At 40.2% G+C, this 12,266-nt stretch overlaps 1 protein-coding gene across 1 annotated transcript in view; it reads left to right on the plus strand.

The window, feature by feature from the left end:
- LOC146809258 (nectin-3-like) overlaps positions 1–12,266 on the plus strand; it is a 303,703-nt gene that overhangs the window by 143,875 nt on the left and 147,562 nt on the right. The gene's annotated exons all lie outside the window — the stretch shown is intronic.

Consider the following 12,266-nt stretch of genomic DNA (forward strand, 5'->3'; position numbering starts at 1 on the left):
CTTCAATGAATAATTGCAGCTCATGTATGTTATACACAAATCCAACTGCTTCAATACATGTTTGAAATGCCAATTTCTGTATTTCTTGTGTCTCCCTTTGGACATGCCTATGGTAATAATGAAAGGGTAGATCCGTTTCCATGATTTCCTTAGGAGGGGGATTGGAGTTGTCATGTCCTGAGGTTGCAAATACCATCAGGTACCCTGTTGGATTTAGGGGTCCAGATTGTGCACTATGAGCTAGCCAGGAATTGGGTCAACTTATAGTGATGGTATTATTGGACTCAGCCCCTTTACTCTGATGTATATGCTATCCAAATGCACAGTCTTACTTATTTAGTAGGAAACATACAACAGTACACTCTTTGTTACTTTCTTCATGCATGCCTCTAGTTGGAAAATATTCATTTTCTCTTTCTTATGGCTTGTTTCTAACATGTTGCCTCTGGGAGGTACCACACACTGCATTTAAAAGGTGGCACAGTCTGGATTTGGTCTGTTGCCTCTTGCCACTTCTCCCAGAGAGAGTTTTCATGATCATCCCTATCTCCACCCTAGAGGCTGATGAGGCTACTCTGCAAACGCTGATACCAGTTTATACAGGAACCACCATTAGCCGTGGAAACGACCTTGCACATAAGAAAAGCAACAGTGGCATAGCTTTAAATGACCAGAGACTTGCCATGAAATGACCCCCACATACGGCTCCTGGGCTATGAAGGCTTCAGCGGATACAGATCCTCTACCAAATACAATTTTTTTTACACTTCATACATAAAAGAGAAACCTACAATCGATTTAAAAAATGAGCATTTAAAATTGCAGAAAATGGTCCCTGTGCTGAATTATACATACTGGCAACAATGTAGATTTTCTCCAGCTTTGAAGGACAAAAGATCTAGATTTTATTAAAGACACAGAGACTAATATTATTGCAATCTTCCTTTAATTGCTACCTCTCAGGCACTTTAAAGAACTTACAACACGTACAACAACAAATTCCAATCTAATAAAAGGCGAGAACCCTCTAATCTCTTCATTCTATTTTAGCTGGTCACATATCACATAACCATAAAACATGTTTTCCAATTTTCCAAAGTCAACAAGTAAACATAAAACCAAGTCCATATTCTGCTTACATGAACAAATCCAACTCCAATACTTCAAAAGGGCCACACATGGATGACTCCGTCTTCCTCATCCTCTTCTCTTTTTTGTTTAACCACATCCTACAAAACAGTATATTCACATGAAAAACAGGCTTAGGTACAGGGTGGGAATAATATTAGTCTCTGTGTCGTTAATAAAATCCAGATTTTCTTTCCAAAGTTCAACTTTTTTTTAAAAAACAACAAGCTGCATTCTCAACAGGTTTAAGGTACAATCTGCGAGAAACTGCATCATTCGACCAAACTGCGCATCTTAAAATGTCTTGTAATGCACCCCCTAGCATAAAAGCTTGCAAAGTAGCTGTATCCCTTATTGAATGTGCTCCAAACAAACTCACACTCACACCTGAATTGCGCATTACATCTTTCACCCATCTCACCAGGGTTGGAGATGACACACTTTTATGAGGATATTTGAAGGAAATACGTAACTGTTCCACATTCACAGATCTCAACTGCAACGCCCTTCTTTCCTACTCCTTCACACATCGTACCACACATATATTTTCATGGTCATCCAAATAAGGATAGAATATAGTCTGCGATTTGCCTTTGTCCCTTTATTTACATAAAAACACAACCCTCCGGTGAAAAAATCCTATTTGAAACAGCTAAGGCTCGAACATCTTCTACCCTTCTAAAAAATGCTAAACATATCAGAATTGTCAATTTCTGAGACAATGATTTAAAATCCAATAAATCATTAGCACCCAGATTTTCCAAATAACTCAACACTTTGGTCAAATCCCAAATGGAATTACATCTTGAAACTGGCCATTTTGAGATTCTTATACACCTCATAAGTCTCTTTACCAGGACATCCTGACTCTCTGAAATGCCATTTATAATAACATGACCAGCAGCAATAGCTGACCGGTGAACATTAATTGTCCTATAAGACAATCCAGTTGCAAACATCTCAGACAGGTAATTCACTACCTTCATGATATCCACTGAAATGGGATCAAAAACCACTCTCAACACACCATCAAATCCTGTTTTGCAACGCCAATCTATACATTATATGTGTTCCAGGCACCCAGGAGTCTTTGATAGGATTTGATGCCCCTTGGGAAAGTCCTGGCATCCCCCAAACTTGCCTGAAAGATTTCATGCCATCATACTTAACTGACCCTCTAGAACCCAAGTTGTGCAGTTTCCCTCATTGACCCACTAAGATCTCTGGAAACAGTGGCAACAGAATTGGATAATTGACCAACATTTTTAACAATATTGGATACCACACCCGAGATTTACAAAGAGGTGTTGCCAACACCACTGTCTCCTTCCATTTACAAACCATCATAGCTACCTGAGATATCACTGAAAAAGGAGAAAAAACATAACTCCTTTAGACCCTTCCAATCCTGAATGAAAGCATCTTTCTCCACAGATTCTGGATCCGGATGCCAACTGTAAAACATCTTCATCTGGGTATTTAATCTGTCTGAAAACAAATCAACCTGTAAAGGGCCCCAAAGCTCTATCAATTTCAAGAAAATCCCTCTGTCCAGGGTCCAATTGCTGAGATCCCTGTTATTGCTTTAGAACAAATCTGCCTCCACATTGCTCAAGCCTGGAATATGCTCCACCTGCACTACAATGTTCTGTCAAATCTGCCAAATCTTCTGATTTGGTCTCCCTAACTTGTTCACATATCTTACAGCAGACATATTGTCCATCCGTGAGAGAATCAAACACTTTGCTCTGGCCTTTGTAAAGCTTTATTGCAAAAGAACCCGCCAGAATTTCAAAGCAATTTATGTGCAAATTCTGACCAAAATCCTCTTGTAGCAGTCGAACCACAAGTTACTCCCATCCTGTCAAACTCTCATATGATTCTATAATCATGTCTATTACTTAACTGCCAAACAAGTTCCTTCTTGACCTTCTCTGAAAGGGCAATCTCCTCTGGATATCCTAATCCCTGTCTCAGATGTCTGGCATTCGAACTCTAAAGAGCATGATAATTTAAATGTCCTAGAAAAATAGCTTGAATTGTAGAGGATGACAAGCCTACCACCCTCTCTAGCATCCTCAGTGAGATCTTCTCCATACTCAGAATATTCTTTATCTCTTTTCTTATGCGTTGCAACTTCTCCTTTGGCAGTTTCAGCTATCCCTGAACTGTGTCTATCATAAAACCCAGAAACTGAGTAACCTGACTCTGAACTAGACACAATGTCTGCCTGTTCACCACATACCCCAGGTCCTCCCACAAACATACTGTCATAAGAGTTTGCGCCAATACCTTTGACCTCTCCTGATCCATTAAAAGGATGCTGTCTAGATAAATAATTAAACACACACCTCGCTCCCTCAGGTATGCTGCCAACGATCTAAATTTTTTTTTCGTGAAACACCAAGTTGCAGATGATAGGCCAGAAGGCAGGCACACAAACTTCCACATTCTTCCGTCCCACCTGAACTGAAGATATTTATGATGGGTCTCCCAAATAGAGATCATCAGGTATGCATCCTTCAAATCTAATCTTGTTAGCCTATCCCCTGCTTACAAAACATCCCTGAGTAAATGATAGCTTTGCATTTTGAAATGGTGAAATTCGATCCAATCATTAAAACTCTTCATATTTATTACCCACCTCATCCCTTTGTCCTTTTTCTGCACCAAACAGATATTGCTCACAACCCATTTTTGAGAAGTGCTCATCTCAGCAATAGCATCTAAGTTCTATTTTGAACCTTACCATTTTTGGTATTTGAACCTGAACCAGATGTCCTACAAAGTCTATGTGGTATCCTTTCACCGTTTCCAACACCCAAGGATCTCGTGTTACCCTTAACCAATTATTGAGAAACTGAGCAGGTCTGCTTCCCAGTTTTTTGGGGATATCAAAATGGTCTATACCTACCTGATCCATGAAGCCTTCTGTTTCTGAGGGTATAACCCTGCTCTCTGATACAAGGTATGGTATATGGTAGGTCTAAATACTCTAGAAAATGAGGTCCTTGTAATACTTAGACCCCAACTTGGGAACCGGCCCCTCGTTCGTCCGGCCCATCCAAAACACCCCTGTTTAATACCTTTTGTAATAAACTAAAAGCACCAACGTACTTAGAGATTCCAATTAAAAAGGTGTCCCCTAACAGTAAACCATTTGCTGCTAGCCCCTACTTATTATTGGCTAGCTCAACCAATTTAAGGTCTATTTTAAGTAGAATGCTTTTCCTACGCTCAACCGATATGGCAGTATTAGCATTCCTTACAAACTGCTTGTTGAATCTATTTTCTCAGTTCATCCACATTAACTGATTACTTATCCACATAAGACTCCTCTGTCATATCAAAAATCTTAGTTAATGGACCAGTTAATTCAAAATGTTTGTCCTGGCACATCTGCAGGCCTTTGTCTAGGCCCTTTATCATCCTACCTACCTGATGAACGTCAAAATATTGGCATCCAAATCTGGAGTTTGATTACCTTTATTGGTTGAATTAGGTCTTGGGCATTCTGACCTGAGACATAATCTAACGTCTTTAGGAATCTGTTTTCTTAACTAAGCCTGCACATACTCCACAAACATGTGCAGCTGGTGACTATTCTGATGAAAGCGGATGCTTTTTTATTTATTTAGTGTTTTCTATAGCGCAGACATGACCCTGCGTAGGGTATCAGAGCGCTTTACAGCTGGATTTCGGTGTAACAGAACCGAATACATTACAAGTCATTAGATGCCTATCAAGTTTAGAACAGAGCATTAAGCAGCAAAAGATAATATATACACATATTGAATTACCATGAGTAGATTAAAGTAAAAGTAAAAGACTACATTTTGAACATGTATATACAGGCCCATATAAGGTTAGAGAGCACCTAGCGGGCACATGGAAAAGTCATAATAGGTTTGTAGACTGTGACCGACATGTACTTATGGGAGAAATTTCCTCATATAGAATGCTTTTGCTTCCTTTTTGAATGCCGTGATGGAAGGAATTCTTCTAATGTTAGGGGGGATAGCGTTCCAGATTCTTGGAGCTGCCCCGGAGAATGCTCTATCATAAGTTTTTTACTTACAAAAGCGAGCCGGTTTCAATAGAAGGTCTGCATGGCTCCTGGAAAATCGGCACCCTCCTGATAGCGTGAGTTTTTTTGCGAGGAAAACTGGAGTTTTGTGATGTAATGCTTTGTGCGTGATACATGCCAACTTGAATTGTATTCTTGCTTCGAAGGGCAGCCAGTTAAGGGCTTTCAAGTGAGGGGTGATATGGTCGAATTTTTTGGATCCAGATATAAGTCTTGTTGCAGCATTCAGGATAGGCCTGGGCGGTAAATTCCGTTCCGCTCGCGGAATTTGCGGAATTTGGGCAATTTCGCCTTCCGCGGAGAATGCGTAATTGCCCAAAATCTGCGTTCCGCGACTTCGCGAAATTTTTTGCTTGTTCGCGTTCTCAAAATGTGTGTTCGCGAGATATTTCCCCCCGAGCACGCAAACAGCGATTGCGAAAAGGAAAAAAGCATCGCGAACAAGCAATTCCGCGTGTTCGCGGAATTTCTGCGTGTTCACGGAGATTTTTTACTGTTTCGCGGAGATTTGCGTAACGCAAATTCTGCCCAGCCCTAATTCGGGCATGCTTTCAGTGGTGTTGTTGATATCTTGGGGAGGCCGGCCAAAGTTGTGCAACCATACTCAATCCTAGATATGACCAGTGCCTGTACTGCTGTCTTGAGATCTGTGTTATTTAGGAATGGTTTCAGTTTCCGCAGGTAACTTAAATGGAAACGGGCGGTTTTTGCCATTAAGTTGATGTGAGCTAACATGTTGAGGTTTTTGTCCAAAGTAATTCCCAGTGATTTAGTAGAGTCGACAATCTTCGGAGTACATTTTAGAGCAGTGATAGTGTTGGTCCATTCCACTATATTAGATTTGCTTTTTTGGGGTGTAATCAATAGGAATTCTGTTTTCTGGGGGTTAAGCTTCAGGTGGTTAGCCGTTAACCATTGGATGGTTCTCGATAGTGCATGGTTCATGGTCTTTATCTCTTTCGATGATGCGACCTTGATGTACAGTTGGGTGTCATCCGCGTACATGTGGAACGAAATGTTCGTTTTTGTAGTATATCCGTTAGCGGTTCTACGTATAGGTTGAATAGCGCCGGAGATAGTGTTGACCCTTGCGGAACTCCGATATTGTTGCAGGATGGTCCTGAGAGGGTTTGGTTGACTATGAATTTTTGTGATCTATTCTCGAGAAAGGATCTGAACCATTTAAGGACAGTTCCCTCTAGCCCCATTCTGTTTTCCAACCGATCGACTATTTTTTCATGGTTCACCGTGTCGAAAGCCGACGACAGGTCCAACAGGATAAGGAGGCATGTTTTGTTGTGGTCAAGTGCCAGCAAAGCATCATCTACTATCTGCAGAATAGCTGTTTCTGTACTATGGTTTGGTCTGAAACCAGATTGGAAATCATTTAAAAGATTGAATTTCGAAATATGAAGACTCAGTTGTTGTTGGACAAATTTTACCAGTACTTTGGCTAGCATGGGAATATTTGTTACTGGTCTGAAGTTGTTGGGATCAGTTGGGTTCTCTGTAGGTTTTTTTAAGAGGGGAATGACTTGACCAGTTTTTAGGCAGGCCGGAATTTGGCCTTGTGACAATGAGGCGTTTATGACCTTTGTCCATGATGGGATTAGCAGGTGGTTTATCGCAAACCAGCACTTTGCCGGTATTGGATCGTTGTAGTGATTGTTAGGTTTAATGGTTGACAAAATCTTAGCAATGTCTAGTTCGCTGACCGGCTTAAATCCGGACCACTGAGCCTTGTTTTTATGTTTTTCTAATTCTTGTTGATTCTGCTGATCCATTGAGAAGTCCTTATCTCTTTCCATGTTTTCGGCTGCTTTAATGAGCTCCCTCTCCAGTGCGTTGGCTTTGTCTGTAAAGAAAACGGAGAAGTCTTCACTATTCAAGGTTGTATTCGTGATGATTGGCGTAGATTTGGCAGATTTATTTGATTGAACTTTTAGAAGATCGAATAATTTCCTTGGTCTGTTTACTGCATTATCCAGTTCTTTTCTGAAAAAGTCTTTCTTAGATTTTATAATGCTTTTATTGTAAGCTTTTCTGGATTGTCTCAGTTGGGTTAAATGGGGCGACGAAGGGTGTTGTCGCCATCTACGTTCTGAGAGTCTTAGAGACCTTCTTTCTTCATTAAGGGCGCCGTTGAACCACGGTTTTTTTTCTTTGTCAGAGATTATTTTTAGTTTAAGTGGGGCTATGTCCTCGATAATGCTAGACATTGCCTTGTTATAGTGCAGTGTGAGGTCATTAACGTCAACCAAGCTCTTAGGCGGCTGTAGGTCTATTTCACAGCGCGCTGCTGCATTTTCCAAGTTAATTCTTCTGGTGTCCCGGGTCCATTTTTTTGGTTTGATAGATTGTGCGGTCGATTTGGTTTTTCTGAAAGGAATTACGAATGAAATAATGTGATGGTCAGACCAATCACAAGGGGTGATAACGATGTTCTCGATCGCTTTCTCTTTTGTTAATATCCAATCTAAGGTGGGGCCTTTAGAGTGTGTAGGGAGTTGACATCCTTGAACTAACGCTTGCTCTTCCAGGAATGCTTTAAACAGTGCGATCTGAGTATCAGAGTTATCCTCCCAGTGAATGTTGAAGTCTCCTAGGAAGATATCATTAGATTGCGGATTAGAGTTGATGGTTATAATTTCTATCATCTGGTCTATGAACATGTTCTTAGTACCAGGTGGGTGGTAGATTGCATGTAATTTACAGGTATGGTTATCTGCAGATCTAAGTGACATGCCCAGATATTCACACGATTCTAAGGGGTCAGCCTGTATTTTTGTGATGGTTATGTCCGATCTGTGTATACAGGCAATGCCTCCTCCCATTCTGTGACATCTGTCCTGTCTTAAAATCCGGTAGTTCGGGGGAACTAATAGGTCTAAGCATGGTGAGGACGAGTCAGAAAGCCATGTTTCTGTTAAAATGGTTATGTCAATTTCCTAGTTTAGTATGAGGTCAGCTATGTCAGATGCGTGTTTATTCGCTGAGCGACAGTTGAGTAGTATGGCCCGGATGTGTTTTTGGGAACTGATCGTAGGCAAAATAATCTTTCCTGGCAGTAATGGTACATTCTTTAGGTTGTTAGCGTTTATCCTTCTATTGTTTGACTTTGAAGTTCTACCAGCGTTAACCCCTTTAACAAAAGGGGTTAAACAAGAATTCCCCAAAGGGATCAGCTAATGCTCTATTCTGATCATCAAATCTTTTTCCCAAAAACTCCACCTTTTTCATCACATTTTCCTCTTTCTTATCTGTATAAAAATCTGATGAATGGTTATCTCAACCTCAGCTCCGCCAGAGGAATCATCACACTGCACAACCGAGTGTTTGTCTGCTGTTTTATCATGTTTACTTTTCCTGGATCCTTACGTTAGTCCCCTTGTGTGTTCTCGACACAACCAATTTTCATACGTACACATATTTTATTCTTGGACTCTGTAACGGTACCTGTCTTAGATTGTGTAACAGAATCCAAATGTTTCTGTTTCCTGCTTACCTTCCCTCCTTTCTTATTCTGAGAACCTTTTCCAGTTGACCAATACATTTCTTCTTCAGATGTAACCCTCTTTTCTTGCAATAAATTCTCCAACTTACTATCTATTCTTGCGTCCACATCCTATGAAAATTTCTGCAGCATCCCATATATCTTATCTTCCAGGGATACTTCCATGCTTCCTACATTACTTTCCTCACTCATCTTCTTATACCCCAAAATCCCAATCTTTCACTCCAAAGAAAACCAGCTATCTATTCCCTCAGCTGTCAAGTAAACACTCTAGTCATGGCTCTGCAACTGTCAGTGTAACAAAGTGCACCAAATGGTTGTTTCCCAACCAATAATATCCAAAACTGTCCATGCGTATTTAGCCAAATGTAATTCAGAGAGGTATCCCAAACCTCTAAAATGGTCGCCCGTTCACGACATTGTGTAAGAAACGTTATGCCAAAAATAGCCCTCTCTTTATGTCTATAGTTTACTAAATGGAGATATGATCAGTAGTTGGCCTGATCTGCCAATATCTCCTGTGCCTGCCCGAGATCGCAGAATCAAACCGTACTCTTCAGGCAGCCCACATGCGCCTTCAATGGCATCCAAAACTCCATCCCACACGGAGTTTAAAACAGATACCACATGGCCACTGGGAGGCACTGAGCCCCCACAGTGAGAGTCAGCCCCTTCTGCACATAGAGCCAAGGGAAATATAATAAAGGGCTGCAGAAAGGCACCGCATGGTCGATAAGAGAACAAAGGCCTCGAGCTGCCAAGCCTATGCGCCCAATTGTTGCATTCATTCGCGGTAATTGTATAATTTCTATTTAATCTCCTATAAATCACATGAATCTTCGTAAAAGGTTTTGACTTGCTGAGAACCATTATATTTTCACAGTCTCCGTCTCTGAGAAAATAAATTCTGTTAATAGGTAGGAAGTTAGAAAAAGAGTGGGTTAAGGAAAGGAGGGAGCTGTACCATCCAAACTATCAACATACGATGATGTTATGAAAATTACCCTTGATACTCTTAAAAATATCAAAATATCAAACTGATCACTTAAGACTTAATTTGTATGGTCATAATGAGCTTCATTCTAACAACTAATTCACCTCCGAACAGGTCAACCTCAGTACCCCATTTTTTGCTGTCAATATTTATATTACACATATGTTCATTCATTCATAGAGAGGGATCACAGGATTATCTTAAATGTCTGTTTCAGCGATCCTCAAATGTTTAGTGCGTGTTCTAGGATCAAATATAAATAACTGGATGCTACACTAACAGAGTATGTGATAACGTAATCTTCATATGGGAAGGAGAATTTCCTATTTGATCTAACTTTAAGATAGGATCCTGACCTACATCTGGGATATTTCCAAAGTAGCTCTCAAGTGGAGAAGTTTATGAAAAGTTACCCTTAAATGGTATCCCATATTTCATGTGCAGCTTAGAGAAGAAAATGTATTTTCCCACTCCACCATTCAGAGAGAGTCAAAATCACCGTATTGGTTAGTCAAATATTCCAGTGTAATGTCACACAATAAGTCTTACTCCTTGTTTTAAAATGACCCTTCATGTAATTATGTAGTAGTACCTGTAGCCCTGAAATAAACATATGTAGTAAAGACCATTACGCGCCATTTTTTTTCAAATATCAATTTTCATAGAGGGGATTCAGTTTCTTTCTTTACCTTAACATGGGACAACACAAAAAAACATTAAAAACAGAATGCAAACAATAGCCCACAACTGTATAAAAAACATTGGTAAGTAATACTACAGCACAAATACATTGCAATACATTGCAAAATATTTTGTGAATTTCTAAAAGTTTGCAAATAAGTGTTATTTCACCTACTTTCTACTAGATTTTCCTCCCCACAGCCCTAGTAACCCTGATATTCTTACTCTAATGCTCACTAGACTAAGTTGAAGCTACTTTGTGCTACATTCACAAATGTCTTTGTTTATGCATCACATTCATGCACATGTTTCACTCTTAATGAATCATTTGAAATATGCAAACCTCAGCTACTATTTTATCCAATCACAAGGCAGATATAAATCATGAAAATTGTTTTTTAATCATAGCCTTTGCCTGTATATGTATAGGACTCTGCTTAAGTGGAATGATTGATGGATGGTTAGTCCAAAAAAGCAGTATGAGGGGTCCCTACCGCTAAAGCTACCTTTGTGAAACTTTTACATTGTTACTTGGTGCCAAATAGTTGTAGTGGCTTATGTCTGACACCATATCTCATGGCTTGGGCTTGCAACATAGCAGCGATACTTCCAACTCACTCAGTAGGCAGGGTCTGGGCCTTTTACTTTCTATAATCAAGCAAATAGCTTTTTGTTTACTGTCTTCTGTTGCTGAGCTGAAGGAGACGTAGGAGCGTGGCTGTGATGCATTTGTTGCACAGCTACGGCAGCTGAGATTAAAGTGGAGAGTGCATTTGACCAGGTCTTAAATGGTGTTCTGTCCTCTTTCTTTGAAGAGGTAACTGTTGTCCACACTTTCCAATGCTCATGTAGCTGCTGCCTAGTACCTGCTGGCCAGGCAGATGCATTAATTGGGAGGGAGTGGTGAACAGGCCTACTGTGGCACCTTTGAGTGGTGGTTCATTGACAATGCAATGCTGGTAATTGGGGCAGGGGTCAGACATCCTCCAGATTTAAGGGGTCATTTTCAAGACTGTAGGACTCATTTAGTGTTCAGCAAATTTGAGTAATTCTCCCTTTCCTCTAGGGTGACTGGATATATTAAAGAAGAGAGAAGGTCACAAGCTCTGCATGGAAATGTAGGACAAACAGTTTACATTTTGGCATAGATAGTGGGATACATTTATGCATTACTTTAAAATATGGAAGATTCACCAGGATGGAAAGTGTGCAAGATGGTCTGCTGCTAAATATTTCTTCAAAATCATTAAACAGAAGAATTAGTCAAAAAACATTTTTGGAACTTTACAAAAGTTAGAAATGTTAACAAGAATATGTGATTATAATTTTTTGAAATTTTTGTTTTATTAAACAGTTCAGGTGAAATGGTCAATGCATACAATAAAGCATTAATTACAGTTGTGTTACATTAGGTAGTTATTACGTACATTAGTACAGTGGGAAAGCAACAGGATAGCAGTTATTATACATATCAAGGTGTCTGTGGTTCGTCGGTGGGGGGGACATATTGGGGCTCACATATATTCCCACGGTAAGGGTTCCATTTCGTTAAGAGCGCTATCCACTTTCGGGGACAGCCACGTGACACATATACAGTTTTCTCCCGTATCATACAGCAGTCCATATCTGTTTTCCAGGCGGTAAGTGTCTGTGGTGTTGTTGCTCCCCACAGGGGAGCAATATTCCGCTTAGCTACCAACTGGCCAAGTGTTGACCAGAGTTTGCCTTTGGTGTTCAGGTCCATGGGCTCCCAAACATTTAGGAGACACCTTTTGGCTTCGAGCCGTATTTCTACCCCCATACATCACTCATACATTAATGTATTTCCTTCCAATAATTGTGGATTAGCAGACACTCCCAGA

The sequence above is a fragment of the Triturus cristatus genome, chromosome 7, assembly GCF_964204655.1.
Source record: "Triturus cristatus chromosome 7, aTriCri1.1, whole genome shotgun sequence".
Taxonomy (NCBI): Eukaryota; Metazoa; Chordata; class Amphibia; order Caudata; family Salamandridae; genus Triturus; species Triturus cristatus.